The following is a 15,616-nucleotide window of genomic DNA, read 5'->3' as shown; positions in this document are numbered from 1 at the left end:
GTCTTCAGTGTCTCTATCAACACACAGACACAACAAAAGTGGAGATTTTAAGGAGCGTTTTAAAGCAGGAAAGAGAAGCGCAGACATTTAGGGAGGTAATTCCGGAGTTTAGGGCCTTTGCTCACACATGCACAATTTATATTTTTACACTGCCTTCTTTGCAGTTCTGAATATTGTCCAAACGCCACTAGTATAATTGATTTTCAGAGGCTGCTCGACTTGTTTTATATTTTCAGCAGTTTCCTAGTTTATTTCCCTGTGATATGATGACTTTGGGGTTTCAGGGCGTTTAATTGTATTGGCTGATTTATTTCCTTATATACCTTGGAATTCAGGAGAACCTGGCTCATGGTTTGCAGGTCAAGGTAATCTGCTGGGTCCGAGCCACCAGGCACCTGGCTGCAATCGGTGACAAAGATGAGCAAACTTGTTCGGCCCAGCTAGCTCAGTCGGTAAAGATTTGATTCTTAATCTCAGGGTCGTGGGTTCCAGCCCCACGTTTGGCGAGTGCTTTTTATTGAACTGTTCTGTTGCTTTCATAGAAACACTTCATTAATTAACCGATCATTTTCTTTTGCACAATGAAATAAATTATATCTGAGTGAGAGTCGATACTTCTATACAAAAGCAAAATATTTTCTGCTTCTTCCTTGATTGAAGCCCAACCAGGCCCCATCAACCAGCACCCTCCTTCGCCTGGCTGAACTTGTTCTCACATTGAACAACTTCCCCTTTGACTCCACTCACTTCCTCCAAATTAATGGTGTTGCTATGGGAACCCGCATGGGCCCTAGCTATGCCTGACTTTTCGTGGGATTTGTGGCACATTCTTTGTTCCAGTCGTACTCAGGTCCCCTCCGTCACCTGTTTGTCCATTACACAGATGAGTGTATCATTGCCGTTTCATTCTCTCGCCTGAACTAAAACAATTGATTCGTTTTGATTACACTTTCCAACCTTCCCTCACCTTCACATGGTCCATCTCTGACACTTCCCTTCCCTTCTTCCACTTCTCCATCTCCATCTCTGGGGATAGGATATTGACAAACATTCGCTATAAGCCACTAGACACACTCAGGAGGCCAGGCTGCATCCGTGGAGAAAGAAACAGAGATAACGTTTCAGATCTGTGAACCTTCATCAGAAGATGGAGATGAAACATATATTAAGTAGGTGCAGAGACAGAGGGTGGGAGTGGGAGAGGAGGAAGGAATTGAAGGAATATACAGTGCTTCTGTAAGAGGCTGGAAAGATAAAATGTTGCAAGGTCAACGGATTATCGTCCGCCATTTCTGTCACCACCACCAAATGCATCTCCCCATCACTACCCCTTTCAGCATTCCAAAGGGACTGCTCCATCTACGACACCCTGGTCCACTCCTCAATCAGTCCGAACAGCACTTCCTCTTCGGCTGGCACCTTCCCACGCAAGCACAGGAGATGCAACACATGCCCTTTTACCTCCTCCCTTCCCACTGTCCAAGGGCCCCAAACACCCCTTCTAGGTGAAACAGCGATTTACTTTTACTTCCTGCAATTTAGTATGCTGTATTCGCTGCTCACGATGCAGACTCCTCTACATTGGGGAGACCAAAAGCACATTGGGCGACCACTTTGTGGAACACCTCCGTTCAGTTCGTATGTATAACCCTGAGCTTCATGTCGCCTGTGACTTTAAATCTCTGCTTCTCTCCCACTCTGATCTCTCTGACCTCGGCCTATAACATTGTTCCAATGAAGCTCAGCGTAAGCTCGAGGAACAGCACCTCATCTTTCGATTATGCACTTTACAGCCACCCGGACTCAACATTGAGTTCAACAATTTCAACGATAACCGCTGTTCACATTTTTCATGCTGTATGATTTTGCCATTCCCATTTGCAACATTTTATCTTTCCTGCCTCTTACATGAGGACAGAATGTTCCTTCTATTCCTTCCTCCCCTCCCACTGCCCCCCCCCCCCCACTGCCACCTCTCGGCATCTGTTACATCTCCAGCGTTTGCCAGTTCAGATGAAACGTCCCAAACCTGAAACGTTCACTCTGTTTCTCTCTCTCTACGGATGCTGCCTGGCCTGCTGATTGTTTCCAGCGTTTTCTGTTGTTATTTCAGATTTCCAGCATCCGCAGTATTTTGCTATTGTACTGGAGTGAGATAACCTCACCGCCTTATTTGGAAGTTTAACCACTTCATTCACTTTCATACTTAAGCTCCGTTTGGGATTAGAGTTTATATTATTTTATTGTTGCATGTTTAACGACAGCTTTCAAGAGATAAAGTGAAACTTGGAGCAACTTCTTCTGTCATAGCTGCAATGAGACTAGAAAGAATTTAAAGATTTGAATGAACTTTTCTCAAATAATAAATGTAAAAAAACACTTTTTCCCCCTACGTTTCGAATATGATTTTGGAAGAAAGAAGCAAAAATCAATGTTCCCCTAATCTAAGCAAGTTTCAAGCGGGTCTTGAAGTCCGAATGATTTTAAGCAAGCTCTGAATTGATTAAAATGTTTTTAAATGGAAATTTCTTAATTTTTTTTTATATTAATTGATGGGATGTGGGCGTCGCTGGCTGGCTAGGCCTGCATTTAGTGCCCATCCCTAATTGCCCTTGAGAAGATGGTGGTGAGCCACCTTCTTGAACCGCTGCAGTCCATATGATGTAGGTACACCCACAATGCTGTTAGGAAGGGAGTTCCAGTATTTTGGCCCAGCGACAGTGAAGGAATGGCGATACAGGTCCAAGTCAGGGAGGTGTGTGGCTTGGAGGGGAACTTGTAGGTGGTGATGTTCCCATGCGTCTGCTGCCCTTGTCCTTCTAAGTAGTAGAGCTCGCGGGTTTGGAAGGTGCTGTTGAAGGAGCTTTGGCGAGTTGCTGCAGTGCACCTTGTAGATGGTACACACTGCAGCTACAGTGCGCCACTGGTGGAGGGAGTGAATGTTGAAGGTGGTGGATGGAGTGCCAATCAAGCGGGCTGCTTTATCCTGCTATGGTGTCGAGCTTCTTGAGTGTTGTTGGAGCTGCACTCATCCAGGCAAGTGGAAAGTAGTCCATCACACTCCTGACTTGTGCCTTGTAGATGGTCAGGAGGTGAGACACTCGCCGCAGATTTCCCAGCCTCTGGCCTGGTCTTGTAGCCACTTTAGGCTGGTCCAGTTCAGTTTCTGGTCAATATGTGATTTTCAACGATAGACTTAATGAGTAGCTTCATACAAAGGTGCAACCATGCAATTGAAGTGGGGTAGGGCTGGGGAGGATTTGCAGGAGTTGCTTATTACTTTTTATTGATTTTATACAAATAGCATTGAGACGTTTAGGAAGAGAACCAAACACGGAGAAAAACACAAACAATATAATTTTACATAACATAAAAAGAGAAAATGCTGGAAATACTCAACAGGCCAGGCAGGATCTGTGTAGAGACAGAAAAACAGATTTAACGTTTCAGGTCTGTGATCTTTCTTCCGAACTGGAAAATGTTGGAGATGTAACAGATTTTCACTTGTTAAAATCTGTTACATCTCTAACATTATCCAGTTCCGACGAAAGGCCACAGACCTGAAACGTTAACTTTCTTTGTTGCTCGCTCCCCACAGATGCTGCCTGGCCTGCTGAGTATTCCCAGCAGTTTCAGTTTATATTTCAGATTCCAGCAACCGCTGTATTTTGCTAATCTGAACGATTTTATTTTATCTGTCGTTCTATAGTCTGAACAAGCCCCAGGTGTAACGTAACTATAGATTTCTTCTTAAATGTTTAGTGGAGTGTTAATAGAAAAAAGCATCTGTACTGATGTATGGAAAATGAAGGCAGCTACTTTAGAAGAAACCATTATTTGTTTATTGAGAAAGACACACAAAATACGTTGATTAAACTGCTAATCTATCATTTTGATTAGGTAATTATATTTGAATTAGGAGATTGAAAATTGAGAGCACAATGAAGTTTGTTTCCTGCTGTTTAATTGGGAAGTCCCTAAAATAATCAAAACTTTCTGCGATAAGAGCAGGGATTAATATTGTGGAGAATGTTTGAGAGAATAAACATTGGAAGCAAAATTTGTAAATTAACATCTTTACATCAACATATTAGTAAATATTCCTAAGTCAGTCTGAATGGTTCTGTTGTCCAGGAAGAATTATGAACATTTATTTGTGATATATCATAGCTTTTCCTGCTTTTGGTTTTTAATTCAGTGACGCAAATTGCGCATGTCTTTTTTCTGCACTTGTGAATAAGTGTTGCATTTCTAACAGGTTACATGGGGGTTGTGTGCTGGTTCAACAAGACCACGTTTATTAATGGAAGTGATTGATGCTGGAAATATGGATCCCGTTGCTGTTCAATACGTTTTAATACTGTGAACTAAAGAACTACAGCACGTTGTATTTGTTGCTTCTCTGGGTGCATTGTAATTAATATTCTGATTACATATCTGGACGTACAGCACGTCAGCGCCATAGGAAAGCCGCTGCTCCTGCTGCTTTTGCAGCCATTGCTATAATGACATGAGGGATGGTGTCTTAATTTGAAAACCTTAAAATTAATACAAATTTCACGAATAGCTATGCCTCATTCAGCTCAACTTGGGCTTTTTGATTGTTTGTCGATGTGTAACTGAGTGGCGTTTCTGAAGTGTTAATTTATTATTATGCTGTTCTTTTATATCCCACTCATTTCTGACAAGTTTTTTATTTAAATAGAGTTTGTATAAAACGAACTAAAAGTTGTTAATTAATTCTACTATAAAAAACTTGAAGAATGGGCACGTAAGTGACAAATGAATTTCAATATCGGTAATTGTGAGGTGGTGCAGGAATAAGGACCATAGCTACAACTTGGAAAATAAGAGTCTAATTGGGGTAGAGGTGCAAAGGGATCTCGGGGTATAGATTCACAAAACATCAGAAGTAACATCGCAGGTTAAAAAGCCATAAAAAAGTGCAAATAAAGCACGTGTTCATTTCTAGAGAAATAGATTTCAAAAGCAGGGAACTTGCAGAAACTTGTCAGATTGTCTCATGATTTGAGATGGTGAGGTGGCAATAGCTCATTACTGTATATATGCTTTTAATTGGTTGTTAATGTCGTTGCTGTAAAAGTTGCTTTTCTAAAAGTTGCTCTAAAATTTGTTGTTGTAAAATTTGCCCGCAGACGAAAAGGTCATGCTCAAAGGAGTTTGCAGCCGTTCAGTACAAAGAGATTCGATGGAACATTGGTGGAGAGGAGCTGAGGATATTAGGTGGGGTGAGGAGGAGCTGAGGATATTAGCTGGGTTGGGGAGGATCTGAGGATATTAGGTGGGCTGGGGAGAATCTGAGGATATTAGGTGGGGTGGGGAGGAGTTTAGGTTGTTATATCGAAATTCACAAAGTAAGGCTGAAGCAAACAGGTGAGAAGTTCTGTTACTTGAAATAAATAATATCTTGACTGACATCTTCGAAAAGCAGTGGTACAAAGTGACAAGCCAGGAGTTTACTCTGCAATAAATCCTCAGATGTTCTGATAAAATTCCAAAAGCACACACAGGTGTAGATGGCTGCCTTTATTAATTATTATTGCTTTTTATTCAATATGCTGATGCTTTGCTTCAAATATTGAATAGACATTTGTCACAATGACATCGCACAATAGACATTAGAAAACATGCAGGCTGCGCAGTTAATTGACAAGTGAAGCTTAACATCGATGAATGCGAGGTGATTCACTTTGGTAGGAAAATAGAAGCATCATGAGGGGAGTGCGGTTGATGTTGTGTATATGGACTTTCAAAAGGCATTTGGCAAAAATCACGTGATAGACATGGTCATAAAATTGTAGTCCATGGGATTAATGGGACAGTGCAGCATGGATACCGAATTGTCTAAGGGTCTGAAAGCAGAGAGTAGTGGTGACGGGTTGTTTTTCAGACTGGAGGGAAGTATACAGTGGTGTCCCCAGGGGTCACTTTTAGGACCAGTGCTCTCTTTGATATATTTTAATGGCCTGGAGTTGGGTATACAGGGCATCGAAACTCGGAAATGTAGCACACAATGAGGAGGATAGTAACAGACTTCAGGAGGACGTAGACTGACTGGGCAACATGGGAGCATAAGAAATAGGAGCAGATGTAGGGCATTCGGCCATTCGAGCCTGCACTACTATTAAATAGGATCATGGCTGAACTTTGGTCAAAAATCATTCATGCAACTCCTTCTAACTGACCCTCATTCTTGCATTTAAAGTTATCTCCTTACTCAGTTTACCAACATATTTTGCATTAACAGAATGAAATATAATTGGAGCCGAAAGCAAGACTCTAAATTCCAAGAAAAATTTGCTGTGTCTTTACCCTTATAAACTGTACCTCAGGCTGGAGGTTTTGAGAGCTTCAGATACTTCCCTGACATGATCCTGCACTTCTCTGATGGTGTTTCTTTCCGAATCCAATCCCTCTGCTTACAGCATAGCCCGAACGCTGATTCAATTAGGCAGACACTTGGCAGAATCTATTTAAAACAGAGAATTGTGAAGTGAAAAATGAAAAGAGGCAATGTGTTCACAACGATACAACTTTAAAGGGAGTGAAGGAGCAGAGGGACCTAGGCATGTATGTACACTAATGTTTGAAGCCGGCCAGACAATTTGAGAAGTATGGTAATAAAGCTTATGGGATCGTTCGTTTTAATAATAAGCAATAGAGTACAAAAGCACGGGCGTTATGAGAAAAATGTTTAAAGCACTGATTAGGCTTCAGGTGGCGTAGAGTGTCCAAAACTGGGCACCACACTTTCGGAAAATGTCAAGGCCTTGCAGCGTGTGCAGAAGACATTTACTGGAATGGTACCAGGGATAAGGGACTTCAGCTTTTTGGATAGACTGGACAAGCTGTGGTTGCTCTGATTAGAGCAGAGAATGTTAAGAGGAGATTTGATAGAGGTGTTCAAAACCCTATATAGGTTTAATAGTGTAATTAAGGAGCAACTGTTTCCAGTGGCAGCGGGGTCGATAAGCAGCGGACACAGATGTAATGTGATTGGCAAAAGTACCCGAGACAGCATGAGGACATTTTAGGTTTACACAGCGTGTTGTTGTGATGTGGGATGCATTGCCGGAAAGGGCACTGGAAGCCGATAAAATAGTAACTTTCAAAGGAGATTTGGAAAAAATACTTGAGATAATATACAATACAGGGGAAAGAGCAGAGGAGTGGGATTAATTGTACAGCTTTACCAAAGAGCCAGAACAGGAGAATGTGCAAAAAATACTTACAACAACAACCACGTATTTATATAGCGCCTTTAACATAGTAAAATGACCAAGCGATTCACGGGAGCGTTATTGAACAAAACCTGACCCTGAGCCACATAAGCAGATATTAGGAAAGATGACCAAAAGTATAGTCAAAGTGGTAAGTTTTAAGCAGAATCTTAAAGGAGGAGGGAGATTTAGAGAAGCAGAGACGTTCAGGGAGGGGATCCTGAGATTAGGGCCGAGGCAGCTGAAAACACAGCAGCCAATGGTGGGGCAGTTATAATCGGGGATGAGTAAGATGCCAGAATTAGAGGAGCACAGAGACCTCGGGAGTGTTGAGGGGCTGCTGGAGCTTGTAGACTTAGGGAGGGCGAAGCCATGTAGGGAATTGAAAGCAAGGAAATTATTTTAAAATGGAGGCACTGACGGAACGGGAGTCACTGTAGCTCAGCGAGCACAGGGTTGGTGGTTTACCGGGATTTGGTGTAGGTTAGGTTACGGGCAGCGCAGTTTTGGATGAGCTCAATTTATGGAGGGTGGGAGATGGGAGTCCGGCCTGGAGAGAGTTGGTGTTATCAAGTCTAGAGCTAACAAAGGCATGGATGATGGTTTGCGCAGCAGATGAGCTGAGGCAGGGGCGATGTTCAGCGATGTTATGGAGGTGGAAATAAGCCGTCCTGGTGAAGGAGTGAATATCCGGTCGGAAGATCAACCTGTGGACAAACACAGGTTGCAAACAGCAAACTGGTGCTAAGGAGAGGGCTGGAGTCGGTGGCTTGGCAACGGAGTTTGTGAAGGGGGCCAATAGGTTCGGTCTTACAAATATTTAGTTGGAGGGTTCCAGAACTGAAATCTGCAGCTATTAGGAAAGATTAAACAGGTTGGGTCTTTCTGCTATAGAAGAGAGAGGACATAGATGAGGCCTGAAGGAGATCATGAAAATTATGAAAGGTTTGGACATGGTAGATGTGTAGAGAATGTTTGCACTTGTGGGAGAATGCAACACTTGGGGTAATAAATACAAAATAGTTACTAATAAATTCAAAAGGGAAATAAGGAGCAATTTCTATACTCAGAGAGTGGTTAGATTGTGGACCTCACTACCACAGGAAGTGTTTGAGGAAAATAGATTAGATTCTTTCAAAAGGAAACAAGACGAGTAAATGAGAGAAAAGGAAATAGAGAGATATTCTGAGAGGCTGAGATGAGGTAGGTGCAATGAGAGAAGTCTGGTGTGGAGCTTAAATCCAGCACAGACTGATTGGGCCGAATGGCCTGTTTGTGTGCTCTATATTACATTTAATATTATCCCCTGAACTGCAGCTCAGCTCTGTCTGCCGACGTGCTGACGGGGGTATTACTCTGGAAGCTGCGAATGAATTGCTGCTCTCAATAGCTGAAGGGACAATTTACTGAGGAGCTCAAACGGAATGCAGCAAACTAGTGGTCCTTTCCTGAAAGACAATGTGGGAAATGGCAATCAAAATCATTGCCGAGTCCGAAACACATTGCTCGCCCCGCCGTTGGCTGTACCTTCAGAACTCCAGCCATTGCTGGTGTAATTCAGTGGATGGCAGTCTGGGGCTGAATATTAAATTCCTGGACTGGAAACACTAGGAGCCGCCGTTGGGTTGCACTCAGTTGATCTGATTAGTAATTAAATGAATAATTGAGTTTAGCACATCTTTCACCGCACTCTTCACCTGCTCTCTGAACTTGGACTGGTTCACCCCATAAATAAATGTGTTTGTGCAGCAACTTAAATTCACCAGCATAATTCCGAATTGTCTAAAGTTACTTAAAGAACCAGTTTAATCACTGGGATTTGCTTCTGAAATGTTATAATATAAGAATTCTATAACATAGACCAGCCACAGCAGTATGAAGCTGGCGGATATGGTGAAGAGTAAAATCATAGACTTCTTTCTGCTCTCCATCTCTGGGTCTCTGCCAATCTCTCCCTTGTTCTTACCCCTCAGTCCCTTACGTACCCGACTGGCCAATAAAATGTGCCTGACTGTCAGTATGTTAAGAAACAGAATTAAAGCGAATGGGAGCAATTGGGATAAAACCATGTCAAACCAGTCAAATCCCTCCCACCCGGGCTCAGTAAAAAGACTTGGCATTTGGACACAGAACCAAGGCACATTGTCGATTATCATCCAGGGTTGATTTGTAAAGTTGAAGGGAACGTCTTTTAAGCAGAGCAGAATGCCGGTTGTTGACAGAGCCGCAGCCGCAGTTTTCCAGGTGCAATATTTACTTTTCAGCTTCTGGCAGCAAATGGCCACAAATCAATCCAAGGTGAAAGTGACGGTGAAACAGACAGAACAGTCTGCGGCTGCACGAGACAGGACACTGATAGCAACACACAGCGGGGTGATGGGCAGGAAACACCATGGGAAATAATATAATCTGATCTTCCTCAGTATGACCTCATGACAATGACCAGGACATCCGCCACTTCCATGCCCACCAGGTAGCGAGTGGTGCAGGTGGAGAGCCCGCACTTTCCCCGGGACAGGATCACAATCGCCAGCAAATTCACTGCAAAACACAGAAGGGAAAAGAGACTGGAAATTACTGATAAAACATTCTCCGTGTCTGAGCCCAGACAGAAAGGGTTTGATTTTAAACCCCGAAAAACCTGCGGGTTTTGGTCGGGTCAGAGGTGAAAATTTAAGGATATCGTCCCGTTCAAAACCCGCCTCCAATGCGCCTGCTTCCAAGTTTAACGGAAATGAGACAGGGGAGGGCAGCGAATCTACCCCAGGAGGCGAGTTGGCAATTTAAATACTTTAATGTGGTGGGCAGACTCTGATTTAAACCTTTGGCTGACCGGTTTTCCTGGGCCTCGGGAAATATTTCACACCCCACCCACAAGCTCTACCCATCGCCCAAAACCCCCACGGAGAGTAATTTGAGGTCAGGATCGGATATCCCCAAGATTGGGGATTGGCAACCCCCCGGGACCGGTGAAACCCCTGGCACAGGTCAAACCCCCAGGACTGGACAAACACCCGGGATCAGTCAAACCCCCAGGACTGGTCAACACGTAGGACTGGTCAAATGCCCGGGACCAGTCAAATCTCCGGGACTGGTCACACCCCCGGGACAGTTCATACCCCTGGGTCCAGTCAAAACCCCGGGACCGGTCAAACCCCACGATCTGGTCAAACCCTGGGACCAGTCAAACCCCCGGGACCAGTAAAACCCTAAGGACTAGTCACACCGCCGGGACTGGTCAAACCCCCGGGACCAGTCAAACCCCCGGGACTAGTCACACCCCCGGTACTGGTCAAACCCCCGGGACCAGTCAAACCCCCGGGACTAGTCAACACCCAGGACTGGTCAATAGCCCGGGACAAGTCAAACCACCGGGACCAGTCAAACCCTCGGGACTGGTCACATCCCCGGAACTGCTCAAACCCACGGGCCAAGTCAAACCACCGGGATGTGTCACACCCCCAGAACTGCTCAAACCCCTGGGTCCAGTCAAGCCCCAGGACCGGAAAAACTCCTGGGTCCAGTCAAACCCCCGGGTCCAGTCAAACCCCCGGACTGGTCAAACCCCCGGGACCAGTCAAACCCCCGGGACTGGTCAAACTCCCAGGACCGGTCAAACTCCCGTGTCCAGTCAAACCCTGGGTTCAGTCAACGCCCCGGGACTGGTCAAAACCCCGGGACCGGTCAACTCCCTGGGGCCAGTCAAACTCCCGAGTCCATGATCGAACTCACCGCAGAATCAGATGCCTCATCCCCCTCCAGATTTGTGCATCGGACATACCAGCTCCTGCTCCGGAGTTCCACCACCCCGTCCGACTGGAAGCCGGACTCTCAATCAGGTTGAATTCCGGGGTGGTGTACAACTCAAGGGCACAGGATGTACGCTGTGGAGTTAAGAAACCCCAATGTCCGGGAGTACCCGGACTACCAAGTATCCTCTCTGATATTCTGCATCCACCCCGTACCCCCCCGGCCATCATATATAACCCACCTCTGTTAATATCTAGGCATAAGTATTTGAGCAAATGCAAAAAACTGAGACTGCTGTAACTCTGATAAAAAAGACAATGCTGAAAACACTTAGCGGCTCTGGCAGCATCTGTGTAGAGAGAAACAGTCTTAACATTTCTGATCGATGAACTGCATCAGAACCTGAAGATATCAGCGATTAACAGTATTAAAGCAATGATAGAGTCAGAGAAAAGTGCGGTTGCATAAGGAAAGAACAACATTTGTGATTGGTTGGAGGGCAGGATCTAATCAATGACACAAGGGATGATGTTGCAAGGCGAATGGGCCAGTTAAAGAAACAGAAGATGGTTCTAGTGAAGGTGTAAATGGTTACAGCAGAATAACAAGGGGGAGGGGTAGTAGGGCACATATGGCAGTGAAAGTTGGGTAGACCCCAGGTGTTTGGACCAGCCTGCTGGCCGTGTACCGGGATCGCCACAACAAGCCCCAGCCCTCACCACCTCCACTCCCGCTGGCCGTGTACCGGGATCACCAACCCAAGCCGCAGCCCACATCTCCTCACTCCCAGAGGCTCTGGTGGAGCCACCCTCCAATACCAGCATATGTCGTCCGGGAAAACGGGAGCAGAGGTTATGATCTGAAATTTTTAAACTTGGTGCTGAGTCCAGCAGCCAAGAAAATGCCGGTTGAAAAATACTTTGCTGTTCCTGATTGAGTTTAAAAGGGGAACAGTGCAGGAGGCCGAGAACAGAGAGTTCAGAGTGGGACTGGGATGTAGAAATAAAGTGGCATGTGTCATGAAGCTCAGCAACACACATGCGGACTGAACAGAACCGTTCAGCAAAGCAATTACTCAATCTGCATTTAGTCCACCCAATGTATAGAAAACTGGATCATGGGCAGCGAATATGATATACTAAATTGGAAGAAGTACAAGTAAATTAGACTTTCACGTGGATGGAATGTTTGGGGCCTTGGCTGGTGGGATGGAAAGAGGTGAAAGGGCATCTGTTGCATCTCCTGTGCTGGCATAGGAAGGTGCTAGGAAGGGGAGCAGATGTAACTGGTGACGGAAGCGTGGACCAGTGTGTTGCGAGGGCCGAGGGGACGGGAGGGCAGGGGAACATATGTTTGTTGGTGGCCTTTGCTGGACATGACGGAAATGGCAGAGGATGATCCATTGAATGTGAAGGCTGGTGCAGTGTAAGCTGAAGACAAGGGGGTGCCACCAGGGAGGGCAAGGGGTGATAGCAGCAATGCAGGATTGACATGGCCGAGGGCCCTGTCAATCCCAATGGAGGTGAATGCACGGCTGAGGGAATATGAAGACATTTCGGAAGCACTGGTGTGGAAGGTGGCATCGTCAGAACATATGCAACGGTGATGGAGAAAATTTGAGAATAGAATAGAGCCATTCCAGGAAGCTCGGTGGCAGGATGTCTACTCAAGATTCCTGTGGGAGTAGGTGGGATTATGGTAGATATTGAAGTACAGCCCAGCACCTGAAATGGAGAGCGAGAAGTCGAGGAAGGGAAGGGAAGACAACTGTGGTTCACCATTTAAATGTTATTTCATTATGTAAAACGGAAGATAGAACTATTCCAAGGATCTACAGACAAGTTAGCATAACGTCGATGGTAGGAAAAATAATGTAATCCTTACTCAAGAATGTAACAGAAAAACATTAAACACAAAATATAAGAACGAATATTCAGCAGGTATTCCAAAAGGGATTCATAGAATGGTTATAGCATAAATGGAGGCCATTCCGCCCGTCGAGCCCTTGCTCACTCTCTGCACATGCACTTGATCTACTCACACTCCCACGCCCTTTCTGCGAAGCCCTGCAATTGTTTTCCTTCAAGTACTTATCCCATTCCCTTTTGAAAGACACGCTTGAATTTGCTCCACCACCCTTTCAGACCGTGTATTCCAGATCATAACCAGTCACTGCCTTAAAAAGCTTTTCCTCATGTCGCCTTTGCATGTTCAGCACATCACCGAAAACCTGTGGCCTCTGGCTTTCGACCGTTCCACCAATGGGAACAGCTTCTCTCTATCTACTCTGACTACTCTGTCTGGACCCCTCATGATTTTGATCACCTCTATCAAATCTCCTCTCAATCTTCTCTGCTCTACGGAGAACAATTCCAGCTATTGTAGTATATCTATGTAACTGAAGTCCCTCATCCCTGGAATCATTCTTGTAAATCTTTTCTGCACCCTCTCTAAAGCCTTCATGCCCTTCCTAAACTGCGGTGCCCAGAATTGGACACAATAGTCCAGTTGTGGCCGAACCAATGATTTATAAATGTTTATCATATCTTCCTTGCTTTTGTACTCGATGCTTCTATTTATAAAGCTCAGATTCCCATAAGCATTTTTAACCGCTTTCTCAAACCTGCCCTGCCAACTTCAACAAGTTTTGTACATGTAGCCCCAGATCCCTCTGTTCCTTCACCCGCTTTGTAATGTCTTGCTTGAGTAACCTTAGTGAATCATTTGAATAAGTATCAGAAGGAGTAGATAAGGGTAATGCAGTAGATGTAATATACTTTGATTTTTAAAACAGTTCGATAAGGTACCACATAGCAGACTGAATCACAGAGCAAGTGGACTTAGGAGACAAGCAGCAGAATGGATACCAAGTTGGCTGAAAGAACAGACAATAGGGAGTTGTGGATAAATCTATTTACTCAGATAGGTGGTTGGTGGGAAGTGATGTTCCACAAGGATTGGCGTTGCGATCACTTTTATTCACCATTAACATGAACGATATTGATTCGGAAAGCAGAAGCACAGATGCAAAATTTGCAGATGAATCCAAATTGGGAATACAGTTAATACAGAGGAAGAATGCAACACAATACCTGAGGACATTAATAAACTTACAGAAAGGGCGTTTAAATGGCAAATTAATTTCAATATAGCTAAGTGAGAGGGACTGCATTTTGCTCGGAAGAATAAGGTTCCCAAATACTCCTTGGAAAATCGGAGTGGGAATGGCGTAGAGGGTAACGATTAGCAAATCAGTTAAAGTAGCAACGCTTGTTAACAAGGCCAGAAACATGCAAACAAAGCACTGGGGTTCATTTCTAGAAGAACAGAATCGTAAAGCAAAGAGGTTAGTTCAAACTTATATAGCACCTTGTTAATACCACACTGAGCATACTGTGTGCAGTTCTGATCTCCATATTACATAAAGGATATTAAGTCTCAGGAGAAAGTACAATATTTTTACAAGGATGACACCAGAACGGAGACATTATACCCATCAGGAAAGACTGAACAGTCTGGGGCTCCTTTCTTTACAAAAGAGAAGGCTGAGCGGTGGCCTAATAGAGGCCTTTAAATTTTGAAGGGGTAACATAGAGTAGTTATTAATAGAAACATACAAACATAGAAGATAGGAGCAGGAGTAGGCCATTCGGCCCTCGAGCCTGCTCCACCATTCAATGCGATCATGGCTGATCATCCAAATTCAGTACCCTGTCCCTGCCTTCTCTCCGTATCCCTTGATCCCTTTAGCCTTAAGAAATATATCTAACTCTTTCTTGAATATATTTAATGAATTGGCCTCTACTGCCTTCTGTGGTAGAGAATACCACAGGTTCACCACTCTCTGGGTGAAGAAATTCCTCCTCGTCTCAATCCTAAATGGCTTATCCCTTAACCTTAGATTGTGACCCCGGGTTCTGGACTCTCCGCCCATCGGAAACATCCTTCCTGCACCCAGTCTATCTAGTCCTGCTAGTATTTTATAAGTTTCAATGAGATCCCCTCTCATTCTTCTAAACTCCAGCGAGTCAAAGCCCAATTGACCCAATTTGTCCTCATACGTCATTCCTGCCATCCCAGGTATCAGCCTGGTGAATCTTCGCTGAACTACCTCCATGGCAAGAACATCCTTCCTCAGATAAGGCGACCAAAATTGCACACAATACTCCAGGTGTGGTCGCAACAAGGCCCTGTACGACTGCATCAAGACATCCTTGTTCCTGTACTCGAACCCTCTCGCTACGAAGGCCAATATACCATTTGCCTTCTTAACCGCTGCTGCACCTGCATGCTTGAAACGTGAGTGTAAAATTGGAGATTAACGAAAAAAGATAGTCCCTATTAAATCCAATGCGGAATTGAGGACACATTTCTTTAGTCAGAGATTGGTTAGAATGTGGAACTCACTCCAACTTGGAGTACTTGAGGCGAATAACAGAGATGCATTTAAGGGGAAGCTAGATAAGTACACGAGGAGCATACACACTGGAATAACCTAGTCGGGCAAAATTGCCTGTTTTGAGCTATAAATTCTAAGGAGTTCTGCTTAACTTGTGTAAAAATTAATCACATTCATCAGTTCATTTAATCATTGCGGATATTGAAGTGGTTTATTTATTGAAGCG

Source organism: Somniosus microcephalus, unplaced genomic scaffold (assembly GCF_052327205.1).
Source record: "Somniosus microcephalus isolate GS21.2 unplaced genomic scaffold, FLI_Smic_1.0 unresolved_chr5, whole genome shotgun sequence".
Taxonomy (NCBI): domain Eukaryota; kingdom Metazoa; phylum Chordata; class Chondrichthyes; order Squaliformes; family Somniosidae; genus Somniosus; species Somniosus microcephalus.
The sequence above is the reverse complement of the archived record's forward strand: the minus strand, read 5'-3'. Positions refer to the sequence as shown.